Below are 24,470 nucleotides of genomic sequence, written 5' to 3'. Positions count from 1 at the left end.
ATAATTGAATTAAAATTTTGGGGTAATTTTCTCAATTACAAACAATAACTAACTCATGTTGAAAGACAGAAATTGTTGAGTGTTGAATACACATAGTTCCTATTAAAAAAATTCATATTGCTCTAACACGTCATTACGTGTACACGTCCGTCATATTTGATAATTTACCTGTTACTTGTAAAATATTGTTTGAACTTTGAATAGTCTTTTTTTTATGAATAAAGGCATGCTTTTAATCAGTAAGGGAGGGGGCCTTATCATTTGGGAGGAGATATATATTTTATATGTACTTGGTGTTTTACAAAATGTATGGTGCAAATACGGTGCGAAAAAAACTTGTAATAGGCGTGCATGGAAGTCTAGAAGTGTTTGGGGGATCCCCATAAAAATGCTGGATTTTCATTAGTTAAATGGGGGACGAGGGTCAATTTGACGTCAAAAATGTGTAAAAAAAATAATATTTTACCGTTTCTTGGAAAATAAGTCACCTCAAGATGGCCTTCAAAACTACAAAGGAAGTATTACGGATCAAATAGAAGAAATAATGGACGTTAATTTGTTAATATATCTAGTATTTTGTAACGTTTCATTGCAAACAATTGATCCTAAATACATAAATTATAACCCGATATTGGTACAATCAAACATTATTGCTGCGCAATATGTAAGTATTTTGTCATATTATTATTTTTATTCTTCAATTGAAGGTATATAAGAGTAAATTATTTTTCACAATACTGTATTCTGTAATTCCTGAAAATTTCATTCAATTCTCTTGATGTTTAAGAAAGTTATGTTGTTTTATTCAAATATCATATTAGATCTTGTTGTAGGTTATAACATCCATATACTATAGGAAAAAACGATGATATTCCGAGGTTAACTTGGAAATAACTTCCCTAATATTGAAGATAGAGATATTATTTTGGTATCAAAAGGTTTTTTTAACTATTATCTATCAGATAAAACAAGTTTAAAAGGAAAAAATTGAATGGGAAATACCTATAATGTAAGATACTTGTAAAATTTAATCTTAATCGTGTATTTACTTGATTTTTAATCCGGGTTTCAATACTTTAAAATTTAAATAATCGGAACTTGACTCAGTTTAAAAGGAAAATATTGAATTTGATTTTTTGTAATATACCTTTATATACTAGCAAAGGTTTAACCCGCGTTGCTCGGGCTAAAGAGGGAGTGGGAAATCACATTGACAGTGTTTAATATTTTTATTTTATAATAATATATTTAAAAAAAAATTCCCTCTAAAAGTTCCTTAAATATGTAAAGATTTCCAAATTTGGTAAATATAAGAAGATTAGCGGCTCCTTATTTTTAAATCCTAGCATCGACTTGCGAAGATAGTACTATTACGTTATCAAAAATATGACATTAATACAGTAGACCTAGTTAATGTCCACTATTTTCCCTTATCTTCATTTATGTTCAATATTGATTGTATGTTGACGCACCAAATATGTTACAAGAAAATTAAATCAGGGACACCATATGTTTTTTTTTATATTGTGAACGTAAATTTTTACAATCTTTAAGAAGGAATAACGGGGCCTCTGTAGGGCTAATCAAAATAATTAATAAAAATAAATGGAAGATAATAAGTTGAAAAATACAAATCTATCCCACACTTTTTTGAGAAAAAGTATTTCAAGCGTCATTTCTAGTTGACTCATGTATTATTATATCATGTTGATATGTATTATTATGTATTAAAAAAAAGGTTTTATAAACTTCAAATTGCATACCAACGTATTTGCATGAAAATGTTTGTGTAGATGAGAAGTCCATTTTTTATTTTTGCCAAAAAATTACCAAATCAAAATTCGCGAAGAAAATTGCAAAAACTTTTTGTACTAATTTTACAACAACAAAAATATTAAGTAGCATTTATTGGAATTATAAAGAAGAACATAAACCTACCAAAAAAAATCTTGTACATGCAAAAACAAAAAAGTAATGGAGAATATGTTGTCGACAAAATAACCCTTGATAACTAGTTCATTTTTGCAAATATTGCAAAAGTTATGTTAGAAAATGTTCTGGAAATTGAAAAAACTCTATATGATAATCGTAGTTTAAAATTTGATGAACAAAATGCATCTTTTTGTGACATTTTCCCCTAAAAATTGAAAATTGACGTTTGAAAAAAAAAAAAAAAAAGAGAAAAAAATAAATGACAAAAATTTAAAAATTATTCAGAGAATGATAGATATTTCAGTTAAACATCAATTTTTAAGTGTCAAACTTATATAGAAATGAATTACCAGACAAATTTCTACAAACTTTATTTTATCTACTAATTTAATATTCTTTTGGAAATCCTTTTTTTGGAACCTGAAAAAATAAAATGGGACTGCCATTTTTACCCATTTGATTTTTTTTGCCCAAAATTTTTTGATTTTGAGTAAATCTAGAATTTTGTTCTATTCGTATAGTTGTATTTTCAGACGGCAGCCACTTTTTCCTTTATAACTTAACCTCTTATATAGTCTCCTTGAGGTCCAAAAAACAGTTTATGTTTTACGAGACGGCCCTTGAAAATTGGGAAACTGTCTTAGCCTGACCATGTTTAAAAAAGGCACCCTTGCAAAATGTCGGCACCCATAAAGGACACAAACACACACAAACTCTATGATATACCTGTTGATTATAACTTGAGCATCAAAAGCTTCACGCTTGATTCCAGTTTGGGATCAAACCCTTGACTATTACTTGATAGCTGCAAATTGGTGACCGTACTCAATTTCTGTCATTCTAGGTTATTCCAAAATGATTGAAACTACCCCAGTAAGAAAAGAAGTTATGTAAGTTTAATAAATGTCAAGGTAATCGTCTTTCTTGTTGTCTGTTTTGAACGAGCAGTAGAAGGATTGCTTGTTTCTTGGGGTCCCCCCCCCAGACAACCCTCCGTTCACTCCTGTCCCAGAAGAACCAGGTCTTGTCCCAGAAGAACCAGATCTTGTCCTGTAAAAACAGGTGGGACTCCAAAAAATGTTTCTCGTCGTCCTGGAAGAGCGTAATTAGGGCCTGTAGCACTTCTCCCGTTCATCCTTGTTGGCTTGAGGGAGAGAATGATGGGGTACCCATATGCTGAGGAGGATTTTGAAGCGGAGATAATCACTCAGGATTCTAAAAACAGCTGTTGGTGGTAGGTAAAGGTCCGTTGAGACCTCTTGAATGCTCAATCAGGGTTTGTTCTTTACCAGGTCCTTGACCTGGGCGATGTTGTTGTTCATCCTTGTCTCCCGGGAACGTGTATCAAAATGTAGGAGCGAAAATTTGGAGTCTCCATGTTCAGCGACGAATAGAGAAACATGCGGTATGTAGGGATTAGCTATTTAGTCTCTGAATAACTTTGGAATGTTTTTCCACAATAAAATTCATAAGGAAATTGATGCTGGTGGAATTTTGTGGCTAACTCTTCTCCTTTTCCTTCAAACAAACCTGAATCAATCATTTCGGAACAGGGTAATACTATTCTTCTTTATTTAGCCAGTTCTTAAAGAAACCACTCGATGATATCATTATTTCAAGATAATTCTATAAATTAAGAGCAAATTGAAGCTCAAATAACGCACCGAATATATAAATTATAGACACATGTCTATAATTATGTTTCTTTTCCACTTACCAGTGTTCTGAACATAAAGATTAAAATACATAGAGTGCTTACGCAGAGCAAAAGCTAGGTAAATTTTTTATAGCTAAAAGTTAGTTGACCAAAACAAGAAGAAATATAGTTATTTATACATCAATCACTCCAGATCTTGTATAAAATAATCCTATACTGTTAAAAAAAAGTGAAGAGTTCCATATAGAAAAAAAAATAATCATACGTAAAATACATTGAGGATCGAAAATAACAATTTTTGAAGCGCCCTCTATGTTGTATTATAAAATTAAAGTATTAAAACCTAAAAAGTTAGCCTTAGCCAACTTAATGTGTTCCTAAATGTATCACATGGTTACCGCTTCGCTTAGAAAAAGCGCCAGATCAAATGGAAATCATCAGAAATGAACAGATGAACAGGTCCAAGCCTGGTTTAATTCGACTTAGCTCTTGATACGTTGTTGTAATGTATTCGTGATTCTTTCCCCCTTGTTCTCTTCTTTTATTTTCTTGTATATATATATATATGTAAAGTGCAGTCTTTTACCTCGTTTTAAGTATAAATAGTCGTGTATTTTATTTATGTACCAGAGTAGGTTATTGTATTAATAAGAATACAGATGTTCTTATAAATAACCGTTGTATTATTCCTCCACCCCTTTCCTTCTCCTCACTTCTCTCGGTCGTCCTAGATCTCTCCACCTTTAAATAGCTTGTGTCTCCTCAACCTCGTCAAGACACAACAGTTATGAACAATTATTTGAGTAATAATACTATGGGATTGTTTAACGCCCGACACGACTTATCTGCAGGTGCACTGCGCTAGTATCTTAGCAAAAATGAATTGGAATTGAAACGATAATGATAACTGAAAAAATTATGAAATGTACAAAATTCCAGCTTCAAGCAAAGTTTATATCACTAGAAAAATATGTCACAGAGTTGTTTTAATAGTTTGACATAAATTCGGCGTTCTCATAGAGTTTAAAATTTGAGATAAAATGAGGGCGTCATTCATTAAACTATACCTATAGTTGGAAACGAATTGGCTTACTTCTACTAACTGATTTTGGGACTATTTTCCCTTGTTTCTTTTGGGATGAAAGTTACCCAGATATACTAAAGTTAAGGACATGATGTTTTTTCAGTTGCAAACATCTGTGCTTTCATACATTAAAGTTTGATATACAACACGGTCTTATCTCACACTTTATATTTTGTCAGCTGTTGATATGTATGCTTCTTTCCCCTAATCAGTGTTCTGAACGTTGATTGGTTAAATTAGTATTAGCTCTTGTTAAGCTGTGATCAATTTTGGAAAAGTAAATATCAATGTTTGGAAAAATTGGCTAACGACTAACAAGGGATTTTAGGCCTTTTTTTCCGCACCCTCTCTCATATTTATAAAAAACTACATAAAATCCGTAATTTATATATTTTTATTTCAAATAAAAATCAAGTTACTGTAGGTAATGTGTTGAGCCTTACTTGATATAATTGCCCTCATTCTCAATCAAGGCTTTGATATAGGCTCTTAAGGGAGATAAAGCGTTGATGTTGAGGTCACTGGGCATAAATGCGATGTGCACTTTGATGGTAGCCACAGATTTGCCTTAGTTGTGTGAGGACGTCTATTAGTGTGTTCCTCAAGGTAGCCCTTACAAAACAATCCATCAGATTAAGATCAGAGCTGCTGGAGGGCACAGGTCCTTCGTCACGAGGTTGTAACAGTTCTCCTCAGCCCAGGCAAGAGACTTGTTGAATACCTGGTAGTGTGCAAAGTCTTGCAGCCACACCCAGGGTGGTTACCTGGATGTTACGCATTGTTGGTCCAGTGGTGTTACAGATATCACAGTTGCTAATTTGTCTTTGATTATTCATTAGACACAAAACTACGGTGCATCCCCGTTACTCCTCTGCGAACTGAATCTCCAGTAGCTCCGAGTATAGCTCTTTCATTTTGCTCAACTTAGACTGAATGAATGAGTTTTGTCCGGATGTTACAAAAAAAAATCGATATGAAGAACATATTTGGTTCCAGAACGACCCAAAGAGGGCGGGGATTTCATCTTCTATCTTTGTTTATGTACAAATATACATAACAGTTTGATAGACCTCACAGTTGTGAGCTCAGAAGCTTAAATATTAACCCTTCATTTTGTTGCCAGCTGTAAAATTGTTTACTTATTTTACGCTAATCACTGTTATTTGCATGTCCTTTCATTTGTAAACATCTGTGTAAAAATATGTATATTGAAGTTTGATCGATAGAGAATTATTGTTAAAAATCTTACGAGGTTATGTGAGCTTGTCTTATTTTTCCGTAAGAAATTATATTAGAAACCATTTTACTTTTCCTTTTTGATTAAGGATATATTGTATAAATAAGTTAATACAATTATTTATAAATTACGTAATGGGAATCCTTGTTGACGGAATAAATATTGTAATAATCATGGTCTAGAATCAATTATACTTGGTAGGGTTCCTTCATTTTCTCATTGCACATTTGTACATAATATATATTCAAATGTAAGCTTTGTGCAAATTCTTTATTAAAGAGCGTTGTTCACGTGACATCAGCATTACTCATGTTAGGCATTTTGGAAGACTAAACAGGGGGTGGGCTGGAGGGGCTGTAGCTCCCTCATTTCCAGGAATTTTTGCTTTTTACTAAAAAAATTTATGGTCCGGATGACAATTAAGATCTCCTTTCTCATTAAATGGTCATTAGGGAAAAATTTAATATTTGAAATTTTTTTCCAAATATAAATAATTTTTTTTGTATAGCTATGGATTTTTGAGTTTTTTTGTGAATAGCTATGAATTTTGGAATTTTTTTTTCCAATAAAATTCTAAAAAAATTTAAAATGTGAAACTAAATTTTAGAAATTTTCAAAAATCATTAGCTATTGACAAAAAAATTATTTTTTTATAAATGATTTTAAAAAATCCTTACCTAATCACAAAAAAAAATAATTTTTGAATATTTTTCATAAAAAAAGTATAATTGAAAAACTATGATGATTGTTTTTTTTTTCCAAAAAAATTAGTATTTGAAATACAATTTGGAAATTTTTTCCATAAAAATGTTACATTTGAAATTAAATTTTTAAAATTTTTAGATAGATTCGACGAACATATTCGTTTTCTCAATTGAAATTGACGAATAAACAAGAATATTTGTCAGCATAGGATATAACTTAGATTATTAAAAAAAACAACGCTTAATTAACCCTAGCAAATATGGAATACTCTACGGGGTATGCAAGACTTCCGTAGCAAACATCACTTAGTTTGTTGGAAGACTGCATAGTATTTTATCCACGCATGAGATCTTAATTCTCAACGTGATATGGACGATGAAAACCTTCAAAAAGCTACAATAAATTACATTATATGCATGGACTACACTATTCAGTTGATCAAATCTTTATCTCTCTGATTATAAAAAGGAAGTCAAGTAATATATAAACCACAATTATTACTCAATTTAAAAAAAAAAAAGAATCCTCATCTTAATAGGTACGAGATTAGGAACAGAACACGCACTATTCAATTGAGGTTTCAAATAAAATGTTATTTTAAGACTGGACGTGACAAATTGATAAATGTATTCTAAATAAAAAACAAATATTGTGAAAATGTTTCTTTCACAATCTGACAATGGTTGTTATACATGGAACAATTGAGAACAAAGTCTTCAAACTAATCAAATCACATGTCTATCATTATAAACAATCTGTGCCGTGACTACGGGAGGGTATTAGGGGACCGTATCCCACTACAAAACTATTAAACCAAAACGGCAAAACGCATCTGTTGCCTTGAGTAGATGTCTTGTTTTATTAATATTTTTTCAAGACGCTACTTTATCGTTTGCCCGTGTAATGTGTGTAACTTTCTTTTGCTTTTGCAAATGTCGTTGCTGTTCTGCTTATTTACAGTGGCATCAACCCTGTATTATATTACGATTAAGAGCATTGCACTTATCTTTCAAAAGTATTCATTTTTTCATTATGATGTACATATGATTAAACGAACAAATATTAAATTTTTAATTATTTATATAATGTATTATGTTATATACCAAAATAATTTAAAAAGAGAGAAAAAAAACCATCAATGAAATCATGAGGGATTCATTTTTCCTTTTTTAAAGTTCAATATGTTTGACTGGACTGGATGGGACTACGGTTCTCCATCTTAAATAAGGGCCAATACATCAATATTTAACATATATATTTTTTTAATTATTTTTTGCGAATAGTTATGTATTTTTGAAATTATTGACTTAAAATAAACTCTAAAGAAATCTGAAGACACCATAAAAATATTTATGGACTTGAACTTGTGAAAAAAGACTTGAGGCTCGACTTGAATTTGCAGTATAAGATGTTAAAAAATATATATCACAGTCGAACCTGTATTAAGCTGTCAAGCAAGGGAATTTGGAAAAAAAAAAAAAAAAAAAAAAACACCTTAGTGTAGTTGACCTATTTAATATCTATTCTAAATCTGGAACCTGGATATGGCTCCTTAGTGCCATGAGACACTTAAAACATGTGGCCGTTAAACCAGGTCTGACTGTAACATTCATATTTCACATTCATATCTATACTCATCATTTGGGAATTTTTTAAATGTCTACAATCAGGGGCGTCCGCAGGGGTTCGGCTTGAGGTGCTGTAGCTGCCCCCCCAATTTTTTGTGAATAGCTGTCGATTTATTACATTTTTTTCAAAAAATGTATTTCTTAGTAAATAGCTATGATTTTTGGGAAATTTTTGTGTCAAAAATTAATATTTGAAATTTTTTGTGTATAGCTGTGGATTTCGGAATTTTTTTGTAAATAGCAATAGATGAACGAAATTTTTTTCCAAAAAATTGAATATTTGAAATTTTTTCTAAAAAATTTAATTTTTTTGCGGATAGGTATGGATTTTTTAAAGTTTTTTTCAAAAATTATTTTTGTTGTAAATAGCAATAGATTTTTGAAACTAATTAATATTCGAATTTTTTTTTCCAATTTTTTTTTTTTTTTTGTAAATAGCAATAGATTTTGAAACTTTTTCCGGAAAAATTAATATTTGAATTTTTTTGTGTATAGCTGTGGATTTCGGATTTTTTTTGTAAATAGCAATGGATGAACGAAACTTTTTTCCTAAAAAAATTGATATTTGAAACATTTTTCCAAAAAAAATTGATTTTTTTGTAATAAAATTCCAAAAATTACGCCTTTTCTCCAAAAATATAATCCTGTAGACGTGTTTGACAATTTACAGATTCATAATCTATATTATTATATAAATGAATCAAGGACTCTGTCACATAAATGTTTAGAATGACTCCAAAGATAGCGATAAGACACTGAACGGATTAACATGAAAGCGATTTTGTTATGTAAATATTAAAATTAGAGTTAATAGGGGTCTTCCTATTTTAAACGTTTGTTATATAACTGAGATCCAGTTTTCGTAGGGGTGTGTTTTCTATTGTATCAGACGTCAAAGAATTCATTAGTATAAAAATAGATACACATTTTTTTTTTTAAATGTTCAGATAATATAAAAAGGTTCAAAAATAATATTCAACTTTGAACCTTTAAAGTCTATCATAAACCCAGTGTATGGACTATTGATGTACGTAGAACAAATCAATACGTGATCTGTTAAAATGAAACACACTTGATGAACTGCATATAATAATGATGAAATTATTATTGCTATTAAGTCATATTTTACCAAATGACGTCTGCAAGACCTCCTTCATTGGTTTAGGAAATATAAAAACATATTTTTAGAGTGTAAATGTGAATGCTGGTGTGTGTTTGTGTATTTTTGAGTGTGTGAAAGGAGTGGATTTTCCTAAAATTTTTCATGTAAGTTCTTAAGGCTCTAGGAATGATTCCGGTCACAATTTTTTGGTCTTCAAGGACATGGCAGCCTTTAAATAGACTTCACCTGTACAACCTATGGGCCGGAGTGTATTTTGATATGATAAGGGATCTTTGATGCTCAGGGAACCGGTGGGGGAAAATATAATCTACATGAGGGATCAGCAGCTCACAACCCGTGAGTGGGGGTGTATTCTGGGAAACTAAAAGTGGTTCTAGGTGCTTAGAAATGCGGTAGGGGTGCAGTTTAAACTGCTTTGAGGCCCAGTACTTCACCTGCACAATCTGAGAGTCGGAGTGTATTTTGGGATATTATAAGGGTTCCTTCATACTCAGGAATGGGCGACGGAGAAATTTAACTTGCCACCGTCCCAGTACTTCACTTGCACAACCCATGGGCTGGGGGTATATTACAGCATATTAAAAGTGTTCTTTGGTGCCTAGAAACTCGGAAGCAGTAGAGTTTAAACTATATTTTGGCCAAGTACCTCACCTGTACAGCCTGAGAACTGGTGTGTATTTTGGGATATTAGGGGGTTTTCTTGATGCTCAGAGAAGCGGCTGTAAGATTGCAAGTTCGGCGTTTGACCCAGAATAAAGCTACTACTTCTTCATCCCATGAAAGAAGGTTGCCTATATCATGCCTATTATATATTAGTATACTCATACACATAAAAACGCTGGGGAAACCTACTCTAGTATCTTTAAAAAGGGTTATAATACTATCGTGATCGTGTCCCGTGACTTTTTATAAATCCATGATATTTTCTGTTTTTGAAGGATAAAATCAAATTTGGCATCTCGAATAAAAGTCATCCAAAAACCTTCTGTAAAAATTGTCCAAAAATTGTTAAAAAGCTCAAAAAAATAAAATAATAATAAACAATAGTAATAGCCCTGATTTTTGGTATGCAGATTCGATCCAGGGCTTCACTTAAGTATTTAGAAAGTCAAAATAAACTTTGCTGTTGATCTTTACTCCATTAGGAATCCGAAAAAACTTGAGAATCGACCCATTTGATGCAACCGTAGCCAGATCAAAATTGAGGCTTGGCTCTGATTTCTAGTGTTGTGTCAGTAAAGTTTAGTCCTAGGAACTATCCTATCGTTCTTGGGGCAGGCCCTTAAGAATGTCCGTCCTTTGGACTATCAGTAGTAGAACTGATTTAAAAAATAATAAATAAAACTGTGTGTCATCATGCAGTACTCACCTACACCAGAATGAGACTGAAAATGCAGTCTTCAGACCTCAATAAAGACTGACTGGTTCACCTTGTCGCTTGGATTGACGTCAGATGCACTCTTTCAGAGTTTCCTCTCATTTTGGCTGTTCAATTTTCTGCTGACATCACAAAATTTCCCGTAAGAGAAAAGGATAATGATATCCTGGTTACTCAAGAACCAGTCAATTAATATTCTCATTATTTTAATTTCCTTCTTTTTTATGACCTCAGACAAGAGCTGTTTTTGCTGTAATTTATAAGGCTATAGATTATAAAGTACATAATAGAGTTCTAGGCTTTCATTTGACAATCTCTCTTTGAGTTCTCCCTTTCAAAATTACTCCTTGACCATCTTCCTAATGGAGTGGCAAGATTTCTTCCGTATCTTGTTAGACAATGCCTTGATGAGAGACACATCCTCACACTTCTGTTTCTTCCCTAACATGGCTTCCTGGACAAAGTGCCCGTCTCCTTGAACAATTTTTTTGCCCTCCTTTGGGGTGTTCATGATGGTTTTGATATTTATTCGAGAATTAACTATGTTTATAATGGCCATACTTTTGCTTTCAGCATCCATTGTGGTCAAAGAGTTGAAAATAAAGAATTGTTTATTAAATGACAATTGCTGAAAAAAAAAACAACACGACAATACATTCTAACTTACGCATAACCTCGAAAAATGAGTATTTAGACAAGTTTTTACCATCAAAATCATCTGACACTATATACTAGGATCCAGATGGGTTCGTATCTTTAGACCAAAATACTCTGGTAAATTATGGTTAACCATACTATTGCATCCAAATCAAAAACTCAAATTACACGGATACTTCTCTCAAATTTATAAGTATTTTACCCTAAGTTCAGACCTTAATAAAACAGACTCAGGATTAGGGTTACATTTTTACTGATAAGTCATGCCAAATAATAAACGTATTTGTGACTCAATTCATTCATTTTCAAGTGTCATATTACTGACCATTTTCTTAAAACTAATTGTATTAAAGGACAAAGTGTGTCCGGTTTCAGCTCAATACGGGACAAGTGCTTTTTTCCCTAAATATAGGACGATTCTGTTTTTCTAGGGAGGGTTGGCAATCCAACTTAGGACCTCTTATTAAAAAAACAAACAGTGTAAGGGCAAAATCAGTTGGTAGTTGGTCAATTCTTTCAACTATGGAATTGTTTGAATAATAGTTTATCACTGTTCTCGGCTTCATAAAAACTAATTCGTATCCAACAAATCTATTTTAAGACTACTGGTTAGAGAAAAAAAAGAAGAAAGAGCATACAATCACATTCAGTGTACATTTGTTTTGTTTTTGAGCATTTTTATGCGTTTTTCTTTGTCTACAGGATTGCAGGCTTGACGAGGGGTTCTCTTGTAGACCTTAAGGCCAAGATCTTTCTTAACTGGCCGGTCCATGGTCCTTCTGCTGTCGTTGAATTCCCTGGAGAGGCCGCTGACGGTGACCTTACCTCTTGTCCTCGACATACTTTTTCACGGATGCAACCATTTCATCCAACCATCTCCATATTATCGCCTCTTGTTTACTGTAGCTATTTAGATTTTGCTAGAGTTTTGTTTATAACTAGTCAAGACTCTTGTCTCGAATTATAAACCGGTTTCAACTCAATAAAATAACGAATATGTGCATGGCGTAAAATTTAGGAGTGTTCGGTTTTAGACACACACACCTGTATTATATAAACGACGAGGGATCAACAAGAAATTGTATTTCTGTTCATTTGTAAATTTGGAAAAGTATCGAATAACTTTTTACTTAGTGTATTTAAGAAGAAGAATACATTATGAAATAGCCATGACGTATCAAGGGAGAAGAGGGAATCGACAGCTGACAACAAAATACATAGAGTATTTCTGTGTTAGCGAGGTAACACCGTGATATATAATGAGGAAAGGTCATAATTTATCAATTTGTCATTCAATAGGGAAGACCTTGTGCTAAAAATGTAGACAATCAGACTCGTAAGTACGGAATTTGAAAATGCATTCTAAAGTATAAATAATGTGTATTATTATCTCTTTTATACTACAAAAATAATGAAAAACATCCAAAATGTGTCTAGAAATAAGTCATAAAAAATAATATATAGACAATATACATACATAGAGTTGTCGACAATATGATCTACTGTTATGCCCTAAAAAATAAAAAAAATGACGTATTAACTTTGACAATTTGAAAGTGGGTTTGGGAGCAGAGCAGCTTAGCTGTGAGGATGCTTCATTAGATTAGCCACAAGTAGTTATGGGGGAACGTAAATAAACGGGAATCCCACTCCGTATCAAGCAAGGACAATGCCAAGGATTACTTCTTACTCCAACAAGGATTTACACCTCCTCAACAAATCCTTCATTCATGAGCAAATGTACTTTATATAGTGTCCGGTAACGAATCATGCAGTAGGATTTAAACTTGTTTAGAGTTCCTATCCCTTATTTTAAACTATTTTAAGTTACATGAACTAATTCTATAATCTAATTACAACATTTTTTTAAAACAACATTCGTATGACGATCGAGAGCGACGATGGAGGTTCAAAGAAAAAGGATGTCCGACTTGCTCGACGCCTATATCAAGGTGGCAGAAATTGTCAGGATCGTCGGCTACTCGGAGAGGCTCGTCTTCGTGGTGAAGTAGGGAAATAACATGAACAAGGACTTTGTGAGAAAGACTTGCTTGGTCTTCTGCCCCAGGATCTGGTGGCCAAGGGAGGCCATTTTGAGAACTGATATAGCTAATGACATCCATATAAACAAATAAAAATTTCAATTACCTGCCTCTTTTATTTTCAAAAATCTGGGTGAAATTGTACACGGGAATCAAATACTGCACGATTCGCTGCCGCACACTGTACATGTAAAATGTTCTCTCCTTAATAATTAAAGAACAATGATAGATAAACATTGTTCAGATTGCAACTACAAAAAGTTATCCACAACGCTAAATTGTTAATAACTTAAACATACATCAACTCACCCAAACGACTGTAACGTAAAAACAGCGCGTTCAAAATGGGTGTAACTTTAGTAAGTAACTACCAACAGATGCTAGATAGATGTGACTATTACCTCTTGAATAAAATTAATGGAATAGTTAATAAAAATCCCTATGAAATTAAATGAATAGGTAATTACAATTAGCTTTGTTTTAAATCTATTAGAAAAGAGAAAAGTAGGACGAATTTAGAAAAATATATCATTTTGTTCATTTGTGACGTCAATGAAAACGCTTAATATGTAATTGAGTTGTGAGTCATGATTTACGCATTTAATTTGTTTTTTATCTTAGTACATACATTCTGCGTTGAGAACCTTTTTTTTTTTCAACAGAGCGCTTTTACTGACATCATATATTCCATACTAATTCAAGAAATCGGCATCTTGGTTGCTCAAGGTCGTTAATTTTACAACATAAAAAGGAACATTTCCCCATAGACCTTGATGAAACTTTAACAATTGGCTTTAAGAAATAAAAAAATCTTAACCCATGAATTGAATACTAATTTAATGCCAATGATTTGAAGTAATATTTGAATTAAATCAAAGAAATATGTAGTCGAAATCCCTACAAAATTACTACAGAGTTGATGCTATATAGAGGTAGACTCAATTTAATCTTTAAGAAATTGGAAATTAATTCATTGATTGTCTTCAAACTTGGTGAAAGGTAGTTTTTGTGACTCAAAATTCCTTATGTAAAATTTTGACTCAATTAAAAATAAAACAAACGCGAAATAATAAAATGGAGCAACAAAGGAGTTAAATTTTAAAGCTTCTCTTAAGCCGTGTGTGCCCCATGGCCATATCCAAGGAGATCAGTTGCATCCGTAGCACTGTTTATCGTGTGAGGGACCTATTTGCCCCAAATATGGTCTTGGGCGTAGTGGGAACACAGCCAAAGCCTGCCATCCCATTTTTGTGGAGATGAAGGAACGGAATTCAGATGCTTACGTCGAATAAGAAGGTGCTATCTTGGGGCAGCGAAAAGTTCGGGGACAGCTTTGTTTTCACTCCAGAAAAGACCCAGACCTTCCTGAGAGACAAATTTCTAGACCTTTGGGATCTCAAAATCTAGTCACTCTCCTCTCCAGACGCGAACTACTCTATCTAGTCACGTCTGGAGTAGAGGATTTGGGCTACTCAGCACAGGAGTGTCTAGTCTCTAGAGGCTTCCATCAAGAAGGAGTTAACCAAGCTCGAGTATGAATGCATAGTCAAGGCCTGCAAGGCTGTAGGGCTTGTATTGAGGAAATTATTAAGTATTATAAAAAACTTGAATAAAAGTTGTGCCCTCCAAGTAGATGGGACCACCGTCTACGACGTCAGCAACTTCGAAACGTTGGAGAGGAAGAAGGAACCATAGGCCAAACTGGACCCGGAGGAGTTAAAGAAAACATCCCAGGTCAATCCCGTCAAGTCCATAAGGGTCCATGCAAAAGATCTCGGTAATTCATACCATACTGTCCAGAGAGTTATCTAAAAAGTTGTTGGAAATAGTCTTGTGAGGGGGGAGAGGCACTAAAAGTACTCTAACGTCGATCCCCAATTCTACTCTAAGTCCAAAAAAAACTTGCTATTATAATCTGCAACAAATCCTCAGGGTTCCTCTGGGTCTTTTATGAGCACACACGAACGTTCAAATAGGGGTTGAATATAATTGAATCTATTTAGGAAAGGATGTACACTACTCAGGAATCAAATAATAATGACAACTGTTACAGAAGATAAAAATCCTTTTTTATATTACCAATTACAAATTAACGGGCCTGCTAAAAACACAGACAGGATTTACATCATTGTATATAGTTTTTTTTTTTTTCATTTTTCGTTCAAATGTTCCAATTGGTCCTTCGGCGAAATGTCGATCTGCAAATTGTCATTCGCCGAAATACCATTAGGCAAATAGACCTTCATCAAAAAAAAAAATTGCCAATTGTCCTAGAACCATAAGATATGACAAAAAAATTTAGGGGCTTCATAAACTTTCGGCCCCTCGCCCCGTAATAAAAAAAAAATTTAATGACGTCACTGACAATTAGAATGATCAATGATGTAATTAAATCATTAATCAATTAAGACGAAGAAATTGTAACTTATACAATTTGCTTATTCCAGTTATAACTTGTACACAACACATATTACATATTGCTTGAGTACGCGATTCTCATAAGTAGATAGTTATTTATTGCGTCATTTATTGAAATATACAGAGTGGACGCGCTTCCAGAGAAACGGGGAATCTTAATAAATAATTCCTTTTTCTACGTAATAAACAACAACTCAAATGGAATCCCATTCAAGGATCTAGGTACGATTTTATGCTTACTTATCTGAGTAAAATTCCCAAATAAAGAATAAGGATCATGCAGATTGTGGATGATGAAATGGCTTTGAAGCTGAAGAGTGATGTACACTATTTAACAAACGTACGCTACATTTTATTTTTTTTTTAATGCATTGTTCAAATTATTTCATGAAGAAATATAATATTTATTAGTGTTGAAACTAGGTCCAGCACCGAATTTTTTTTTTTATTTTTTTGATTTGGTCTTAAGTGATTTTTCTAGACTGATTTTTCGGTCCAGACAACGGACTCAGACCTGGACCGTTTTTTTCTGGTCTTAGATTGTAGACCCATTTTTATTCAATCTAACTCAATGAATCGATTTTTTTTCCGTCTCATATATTAAAATAAAGTTTCAATCAAGGATATGTGTGATTACATTATTTAACAAACAGGCATTGTTCAAATTGTTGATTGAAGAAATATATTTGTATAGTGAACACGTCGTTATCGCAAGTGTGCCTCTATCAGCAATAACTGTAAAAAAAAAAAAACACACACACAAACTACGGAAATATGTAAAAAATTGCGCTTTCCAGTCAATATGCATCTGCGTGCGTGCAATGCCACTATTGCCATAGGTTGCTGACCCCTGATTTAGATTGGGGAAAATAAAGTTTCAATCAAGGATATGTGTGATTACATCATTTAACAAACAGGCATTGTTCAAATTGTTGATTGAAGAAATATATTTATATAGTGAACACGTCGTTATCGCAACCTTTCCTAACCGATTTTAACCCATGCCCCCGCCAATGCATTTCTGAAATGTTGATTTACGGTGTTTAAAAATTAACTGTTATTCACGGGAAGGAAGCTTAAAAAAACCATTAACTTGTTTCTAAAGAAAATTCCAAAGAATAAGCATCCATGAAGAGAAAAATATAAAACGATAGAGCGGTTAAATAAATAAAGATTCCAAACATATAATAAAGAACTGAAATCAGAAGTAGAGAAATATTTGACTGAAATTTATTGTATAATACTATGGTCATTTTAATTATTGAACTAATAAAAAACAAAAATTGAGCCCACCTAAAGATGTAGGTTAGGTTAGTGAAATCCTTGTGCATCATGTCTACGAGAGAGATATTTTATATCAGGCTCCAATTTAGTTAACTTAATTCTCAAGTTTCCTGGTTTAGTGATACCCAGTTGATTTTTTTCAATAGCAAATCATTGACAGCACTAAAGCCACATTCAGCTAAATATGAAGATGGACAGGGTAACAACAATTTTCTTGCAAAGTTGGTTGAATGTGGGTATTTGGTTTCTGTCTCATGACAAAGCCATGTCATCTCTCTTTTTATATTAAATAAAGTTTTAACTGATTCGTCATTCTGTATTTCCAAGAGTTCTTCTTGGTACTGCATCGAAACATCAGATATATTCACTAGCATTGGCTGCATCACCTATGATGGAAATTCAATTTGTTTTAAATCAGAAAATCGTTGTTTAAAATCAGAGGCAATTATTTTCAAATGATTCAAAATGAAAAGTAAAGCATTTTCAATCACTTCACATTTTTTTAGCCGATGAAACTGGTCAAAAAGTTTGTGATAAATTTTTTCTTGACATACCTCAATAAATGTAACAAAACTAAATATATTTTTCTTTGCATCCACAAGAGTTCTATTTGATCCTTGAAGTTGTTTATTCAACATATTCAATTTCTCAAAAATATCAGTCAAATAACTCACAAATGATTTACCATCAACGGTTAGCAGCTGGTTCATTTCAGGCTTGTCGCTTAAACAGACACTAATAATTTCATATAAAAACCATGAATCTTTTCAAGCAATTCCCCTTTGAATGCCTTTCAGTGTGAAGTAAAAGTCTCAAATAGTCCGCATTTTCATTTCCACAAAATAGCTAGAATCGACACTCACATTTTGCATTAGCTTTGATAGCATTAATACATTTTATAACTGAGCGTAGTACCTCATTAAGAGGAGGAGTAATATTTTTGGCCACCAAGTTCTCTCTATGAATAACACAGTGAACAAGAATAATTTCTGAATTATCATCTTTCATCCATTTAAGACAGCCTTTTTCTTTCCCATCATAACAGGAGCACTATCTGTCGCACAAGATATTATGTTTTCCATAGGTGTATTATTGGCGTCTAAGTAATTAGCTAGTTTACCATATATATTAGCAGCAGAAGTGGTGGTTTCTAATGATTTGCAGAATAGCATTTCTTTAGCAAATTCGCCTTCATCAATATATCTAGCATATGCTAACAATGCAACTTCCCTGTCTCTCAGGGTAGATTCATATATTTGGAGTGAGAAATATCTAAATTTTAATTTTTCGACAAGTTTCAATATCTTCGCTCATTTCATCTATTCTTCTAGTAACAGTATTGTTACTGAGTGGCATGTCTTTAACAACGTTGCCATCTTTTTCCATGACTGTTTTGAGAAATACTGATATTGATAGTTTTATTAAATCCTCTCCTCTAGTATAATTTTTCTACATTTAGCAATGAGTAAAGATATCTCATAACTAGCCTCAAGAGTACGACCGGCGCTAACAGTTTGTTTAGTTAACAGAGGACTTTGTTGTCGATTTTTTTTTGTAAACTTCTCCTTTAAAGACTTAATGTAATTTAAATCTGAATTTACATACACAATACCTGGTTTCATTGATTCGTTGGTCAATCATTGTTGGCATAAGAGGCAGAAAGGTGACTGATCATCATATATAGCAGGGATTAATCCAAATTTTAAATATTCTTCTGAATATTGACGAACTTTTTTTTACTTGTAATACTCGTTTTATGCATAGGGTTTGTTACTGAAATAAATAAAATCATTAGTTAATTAATAAAGTAGGCTATTCATAGTTATAATTGAATTTACATAATTGCCGAGTTGGATTGCTATTTCTATAATAATACAAAAACTCTGATAAAAATGTTTCCCGGAATATTTTACACTTTGTATGTAGTATATTATCGTAGTGATGACGTCACTGCAGAGTAAAATTATGTAGCAATTAAACAAATATTACGTAGAGAAATCTATTAGCTCCATAACTGGACCAAAATTTATTTAAGTCATCGGAACTTTTCTCTGATAAACATGATAATCAAAACTAAAGTTCACATTATCATTTTTGTTAGTTTATTGATTTATGTGGTTTAGTATAGTAATCTCAAAAAGCACGTCCTGTGCATGCCCCGCCAAAATATTGCCATGCCCTACTGGTGGGGCGTGCGCCCTTCGTTGGGAACCAATGGTTTAAACAAAATAGCCTAAAAATAGTCTAGTTTCTCCAACAAAAGCCTAAAATTTTGATGTTTCATATGGGATTTTATTTTATAAAATGTGTTTTAAAGTAGTATTAAATGACTGGAAATTTTCTCGAGGGCAATTTTCCTATAACCCTTAAATGCATACGTACAAGTTTGTCTTTTTATAGTTCAACTATGAAAACATAAATTAAAAAATAACACAAATTACAATTTCTATATCGTAATTACTTAATGGTTATTAAGAAATACGTCACTATGTGATTTCTACTAGGACACAAATAAGTAAAATTTAAAATATGTATTGTATATTATTATTCATGGTTTAAAAAGAGTAAAAATAAACAATTTTTTTATGAAAAGATGACACGTATTATTTTTTATGTTTTCGAGTCAGCCAAGTGTGGAAATCCTTTAAGTACATCTTTTAACCGCCAAGTTTAAAAGTAAATTAGTCGTATTTTAAGTGTAAGTGAGTTTGGTTGGATTGAAACAATGTTAAAGGTTTGTTCAAGTATGATAGAGATATAAAACTGGTTGAAATCTGCTATCCTTAGTTATTCCTCCGTATTTTGACCATTCAGACGTATTAGTGAGAAAGAACACTTGTTTTGTGCCAGTCCTTACTTACTCAGTCCATTCCAGTCTCAGAACCGGTCCTATCAGTCATTGGAGCTGCTTCTTAAGGCCATCAGTCCTTGGAACTGCTCCTTAAGTAAGTCAGTCCTTCGGACTCTAAATACTGAAACTGATTTAAAAACAAACAAACAAACAATATAATTGAGTAACATCATCAAGGTGTACACTATATAAGTTTGTTTTAGAAATGATATACAGGACACTGAAGTATACTAAACTTAAAATGGACTAGACGGGACTGCCGTCTTCAGTGTTAAATACGGACTAACACGCCCCTATTTCAACCTGGATTTTAATTAACTGTTCCAACTGTTCTGCACTTATATTCACTTCGAATTCAAACTAGTGTTGCTTCAGTCCTTGTATATTCGGTGTATATATAGTCTTATAGCCGGTCAACTCAGTCCTTGGGATTTCTCCATAAGACTGAAAGTTCTTCGGACTCTCAGTACAAGAACTGATATGTAGAACTGAACTGAACCGGACCGAGACGGAACCTAGACGGGACTGCAGTCTTCAGTCCTAAATAAGGACTAACACACACCTATTTTAAACTCCATTTTAACTAACTTTTACAACCGTCCCAATATTATCTTTACTTCTAATTCAAACTAGTGTTGTGTTAGTATTTAATTATGGGGCCCAGTCCAGTCTTCGGACTGGTCCCATCAGTCCTTGGTACTCCTCTTTAAGAATGTCAGCAGTACTTGAACTGATATGCAGAACTGAACTTGGCCGGACAGAAACTGACCTTAGACGGGACTGCAGTCTTCAGTCCTAAATGATGACCCACACAATACTAATTCAAACTCAATTTTAATTAACCGTCCCAAAATTATCTTTACTTTTAATTCAATTTAGTGCTGTATCATGCCAGTCCCGTCTTAGCACTGGTACTATCATTCCTTGGTACTGCTCCTTAAGACTGTCAGTATTAGAACTGATTCCAAAACAAGAATTATAGTTGATTGATGTCATTAAGAACCGAACTCTATCAGTTTGAAAACTGATAAGCAGGACTGAACTGGGCCGGACAAAAGACTGATCCTAGATGGGACTGTTGTATTCAATCCTAAATAAGGACCGACACAACATTAAGGACCACTTTGAAAAGGTGGAAATATTGTTAATATACTCCCCTAATCGGATATTGATCTTCTTTGAACTACTCGAATTCATCTTAAAATTCGTATTTGATATATAAATTAGATATATATATTCTAAATAATTTTCAAACAACAAACTTTTATTTCAAAAATATGTTTTTCAGAGAGGAAATAAATTTGTAATATTTTGAGCAAAAAAAAAGGACCCATTATTTTCTCATTCCAAATTCAATTATCATACGATTTTCTTGGTATACATGTCCACAACGTATGTTGACAATATCTGCTATTTTGAATTGTTAATTTGTTTATGGGAGATAAAATATTAGACGACTTTTTGATGTTCTCCGAGATTTTCTAATATTCAAAAAAATTAAAAGAAAAATTTGATTTATGAGAAATAATTAAAAGAAGTTTCGAAAGATTGCTTATACTTCTAAAATAGTTATGTATTACAAAATGCTAAATCTTGAAGAATCAAAATCTTTCAAAAGTTTTCAAACCTATACTTTTTACCTTCTTGAGGATTTTCACCATTTCCACATATCTGATCATTTTCTTTATGCTTCTTTTGTCTAGGTAATCTTTTTAATGGTACCATGTTTACTATTCGTAACAATGGCCAAGGAGCACTCAATGTTTAATGAATTAGGAACAATAGCTCATCAGAAAGAGTCATCAATGTCTCGAGTCCTAAAGCAACAATTTCATCAAGATGTTCTCAAATACTCGAAACAAGGAAAGACTTGCTTCTTTTGCAATAACTCATTCGATATTTCACCCAAGAAAAGATTTAATGAGATTGCCAATGTCATATTTGGACACAATCAAAATACAATTTCAAATAAATTACCAAACAAATCCCTTCAATCCAATAAATATCAAAAATCTACTAAACAAAAGAACGTTGATTCTACAAAAAATAACACTTCTCCAGAACCCAGTCCCTTAATTTTAATTAAATCAATAAAAAGCACAACTCCAGAATCCACGAATCAATACACTTCTTCGAATACATTTCAAACACTGGACAGAATAGATAATATTCCTTTGCTACTAAACAAACCAACAGATTCAACATCAATCAGCTCAAAATCTCCAATTGTGAACAAAAATATCAAAAATCCATTCCTTCGATCTAAATCCTATTCTAAGTCTACAATCCCTATAATATCCAAGCCAGAATTATCCTTTGTTATTCCTGAACAATCTACCACTCCCTTGATAAAGCCTCAATCCAATAGAAAATTTAAAACAAAAACACGAAATGCAAATCTTCTAAGAACATATACACCAAATTCATTGACTTCCGAGGAAATTCATAAAAAGAATACTCTTGATGAGTTAATATCTTATCCAAATTGTGAATGTGTTTGCAAAAAGTAAAATTGATTATTATAATTTCCAGTAAAACATAATAAAATTATATGGTCATTTGTTATTTTTTTTTTTTTCTTGGGCATAAGGCATGCGATTTTATTTAACATTCAACAATTCAAGAACACAATAGGTTCTGAAAACAATTAAAATCATCAGTTAAAAAAACCTAGTAAAAAAAAAAAATTATTATACAACGTTTAAAACAACCATATTGAAGGACTAAAAATCAACCTAATTTGTTTCACACATTATAATACAACTTCAAAATGGGCATTGTTACAGTAATATTATTTTCGTTGACAGTTTGTAACGTATAGATAATATGGCACCTTGGTCATTCATTCTTCGAAGTCTATAAAAAGTCTTGTTTATGTAGTTGACATTTATAAATTTCTTCTAAGAGGTTTCGAATTTCGTTATCAGTGTCATCTAAGATTTTACAATCCCACAGAATATGGTTGGTCGTTTGTTGTTGTTTCACTGAAGAAACAATTAGATCACCTGTCTCTAAAGTGTTTGGCACAAATTTCATGAGTACTTTTTCAACTATTATACTATAAATATGACCTATAAAAGTTCGTATACTTCGGATCTGGATCAAAGATCCGTCCTATCTTCAAGGTTGTGCTCGGTTCAGGTTCAGCGGTTCTATTGGTCTTGGTTCTTTCATTTCAACAGTTCATCTTTATCAGTCTTGGTTCTTTTTTATACGGGCTCAGTTTGGTAATAGGCACTTAAATTGTGGGACAACTAGAGAAAATTATTTTAGGATTTTGTAATATTGTAGTGTAATATTCATTAAAAATGTAGCCACACAAATATACATAACTACATAATAGACATAATATCCTCATTTTTAATTAAAATTAATGGATTTATATGACAAAACGGCACTCTTGGGTATTTATAATAACATCAAACTCTTGCTTTTTTCAGTCTAAAAGGATGTTCTATCAAGGAAATTAGGGCATTTTATTAAATGTGAGTATGATATACAATTTGAGTATTGGGTAAGATGATACAGTTTGACTGAATTGAGCAAAACCTCTGTTCTTTTACAAAAACAATTGCTAATTGTTGTGAAAAAGTATTTAAAAAGTAACATTGATTCAAATTAAGAACCGTCCAGCGAGTTAAAAAAATTTACTAATATATGAAAATACGTTGCACTAAATCCCTGATCCCTGAGTTAATAGAAATTCGCTAACTACTATCAACTGAATATGGGCATTTTTTCTGCTTCTTTTTGGATGAGAGGTTGCCATACACAGTATACGATTTCAATAATAATAAATAATTATTTTCTAATACGTATTTTCTAATATTGGGTAATTTATTGTTTGGGGATGAGTAATCAATGATAATGTAACCTCAATCCTGCACCTATTTTATTCAGGTCTGAACTTAGGGTAAAATACTCAAAAAATTTGTGTCAAGCATCTGTCTAATTTGTAATTTGGGTACACCAAATTTACTCGAATATTTACGTGTAAAGATCTGAGAAAATGTGGATTCATCATATCTTTAGTTGTGTTACTATAAAGGTAACAATGTGGTATGCAGGATGTCCCGTTAAAACAAATATAATTTTGGGTTTTTACACTAATCCTGATTTAATAAAATCATCTGTTTATGTAGACTAGGGTGGAGCTTATTTTTTAAATGTTAGAAATATGAGGTCCTTAGGATCTCAAAATGTTCCTTTTAGTCTATAGATTAGTTTTGAAATTTTACATTTTTTATATGCAAATTTGTTTTCGCTTATAAATAATCTGTAAAGTACACACTACAGATTTTTGTGTGAAATACCAAATTTAGATAAACAAAATGTCTATCAAAAAATATTATATAAGTTTTTATCATAATTCCGTAATAAAGTTTCCAAAAGTACAATACAAAACAGTATTGACATGAATTGTAGCATTTCGCCAATCCGTCTGTTCTTTAGCGTATCAAAGCCAAACAATTCA

The 24,470-nt window shown here is 32.3% G+C and overlaps 1 long non-coding RNA gene across 1 annotated transcript; it reads left to right on the top strand.

The window, feature by feature from the left end:
* The first annotated feature begins 292 nt into the window (after positions 1–292).
* Positions 293–22,561, top strand: LOC121120749 (uncharacterized). The gene is made up of 2 exons (XR_011780691.1): positions 293–664; positions 21,700–22,561. It is a non-coding gene; the product is annotated as an uncharacterized lncRNA (long non-coding RNA).
* The last annotated feature ends 1,909 nt before the right edge of the window (positions 22,562–24,470 follow it).

The sequence above is a fragment of the Lepeophtheirus salmonis genome, chromosome 6 (assembly GCF_016086655.4).
Source record: "Lepeophtheirus salmonis chromosome 6, UVic_Lsal_1.4, whole genome shotgun sequence".
NCBI classification, from domain to species: Eukaryota; Metazoa; Arthropoda; class Copepoda; order Siphonostomatoida; family Caligidae; genus Lepeophtheirus; species Lepeophtheirus salmonis.
This window is presented reverse-complemented; position numbering and strand designations above follow the sequence as displayed.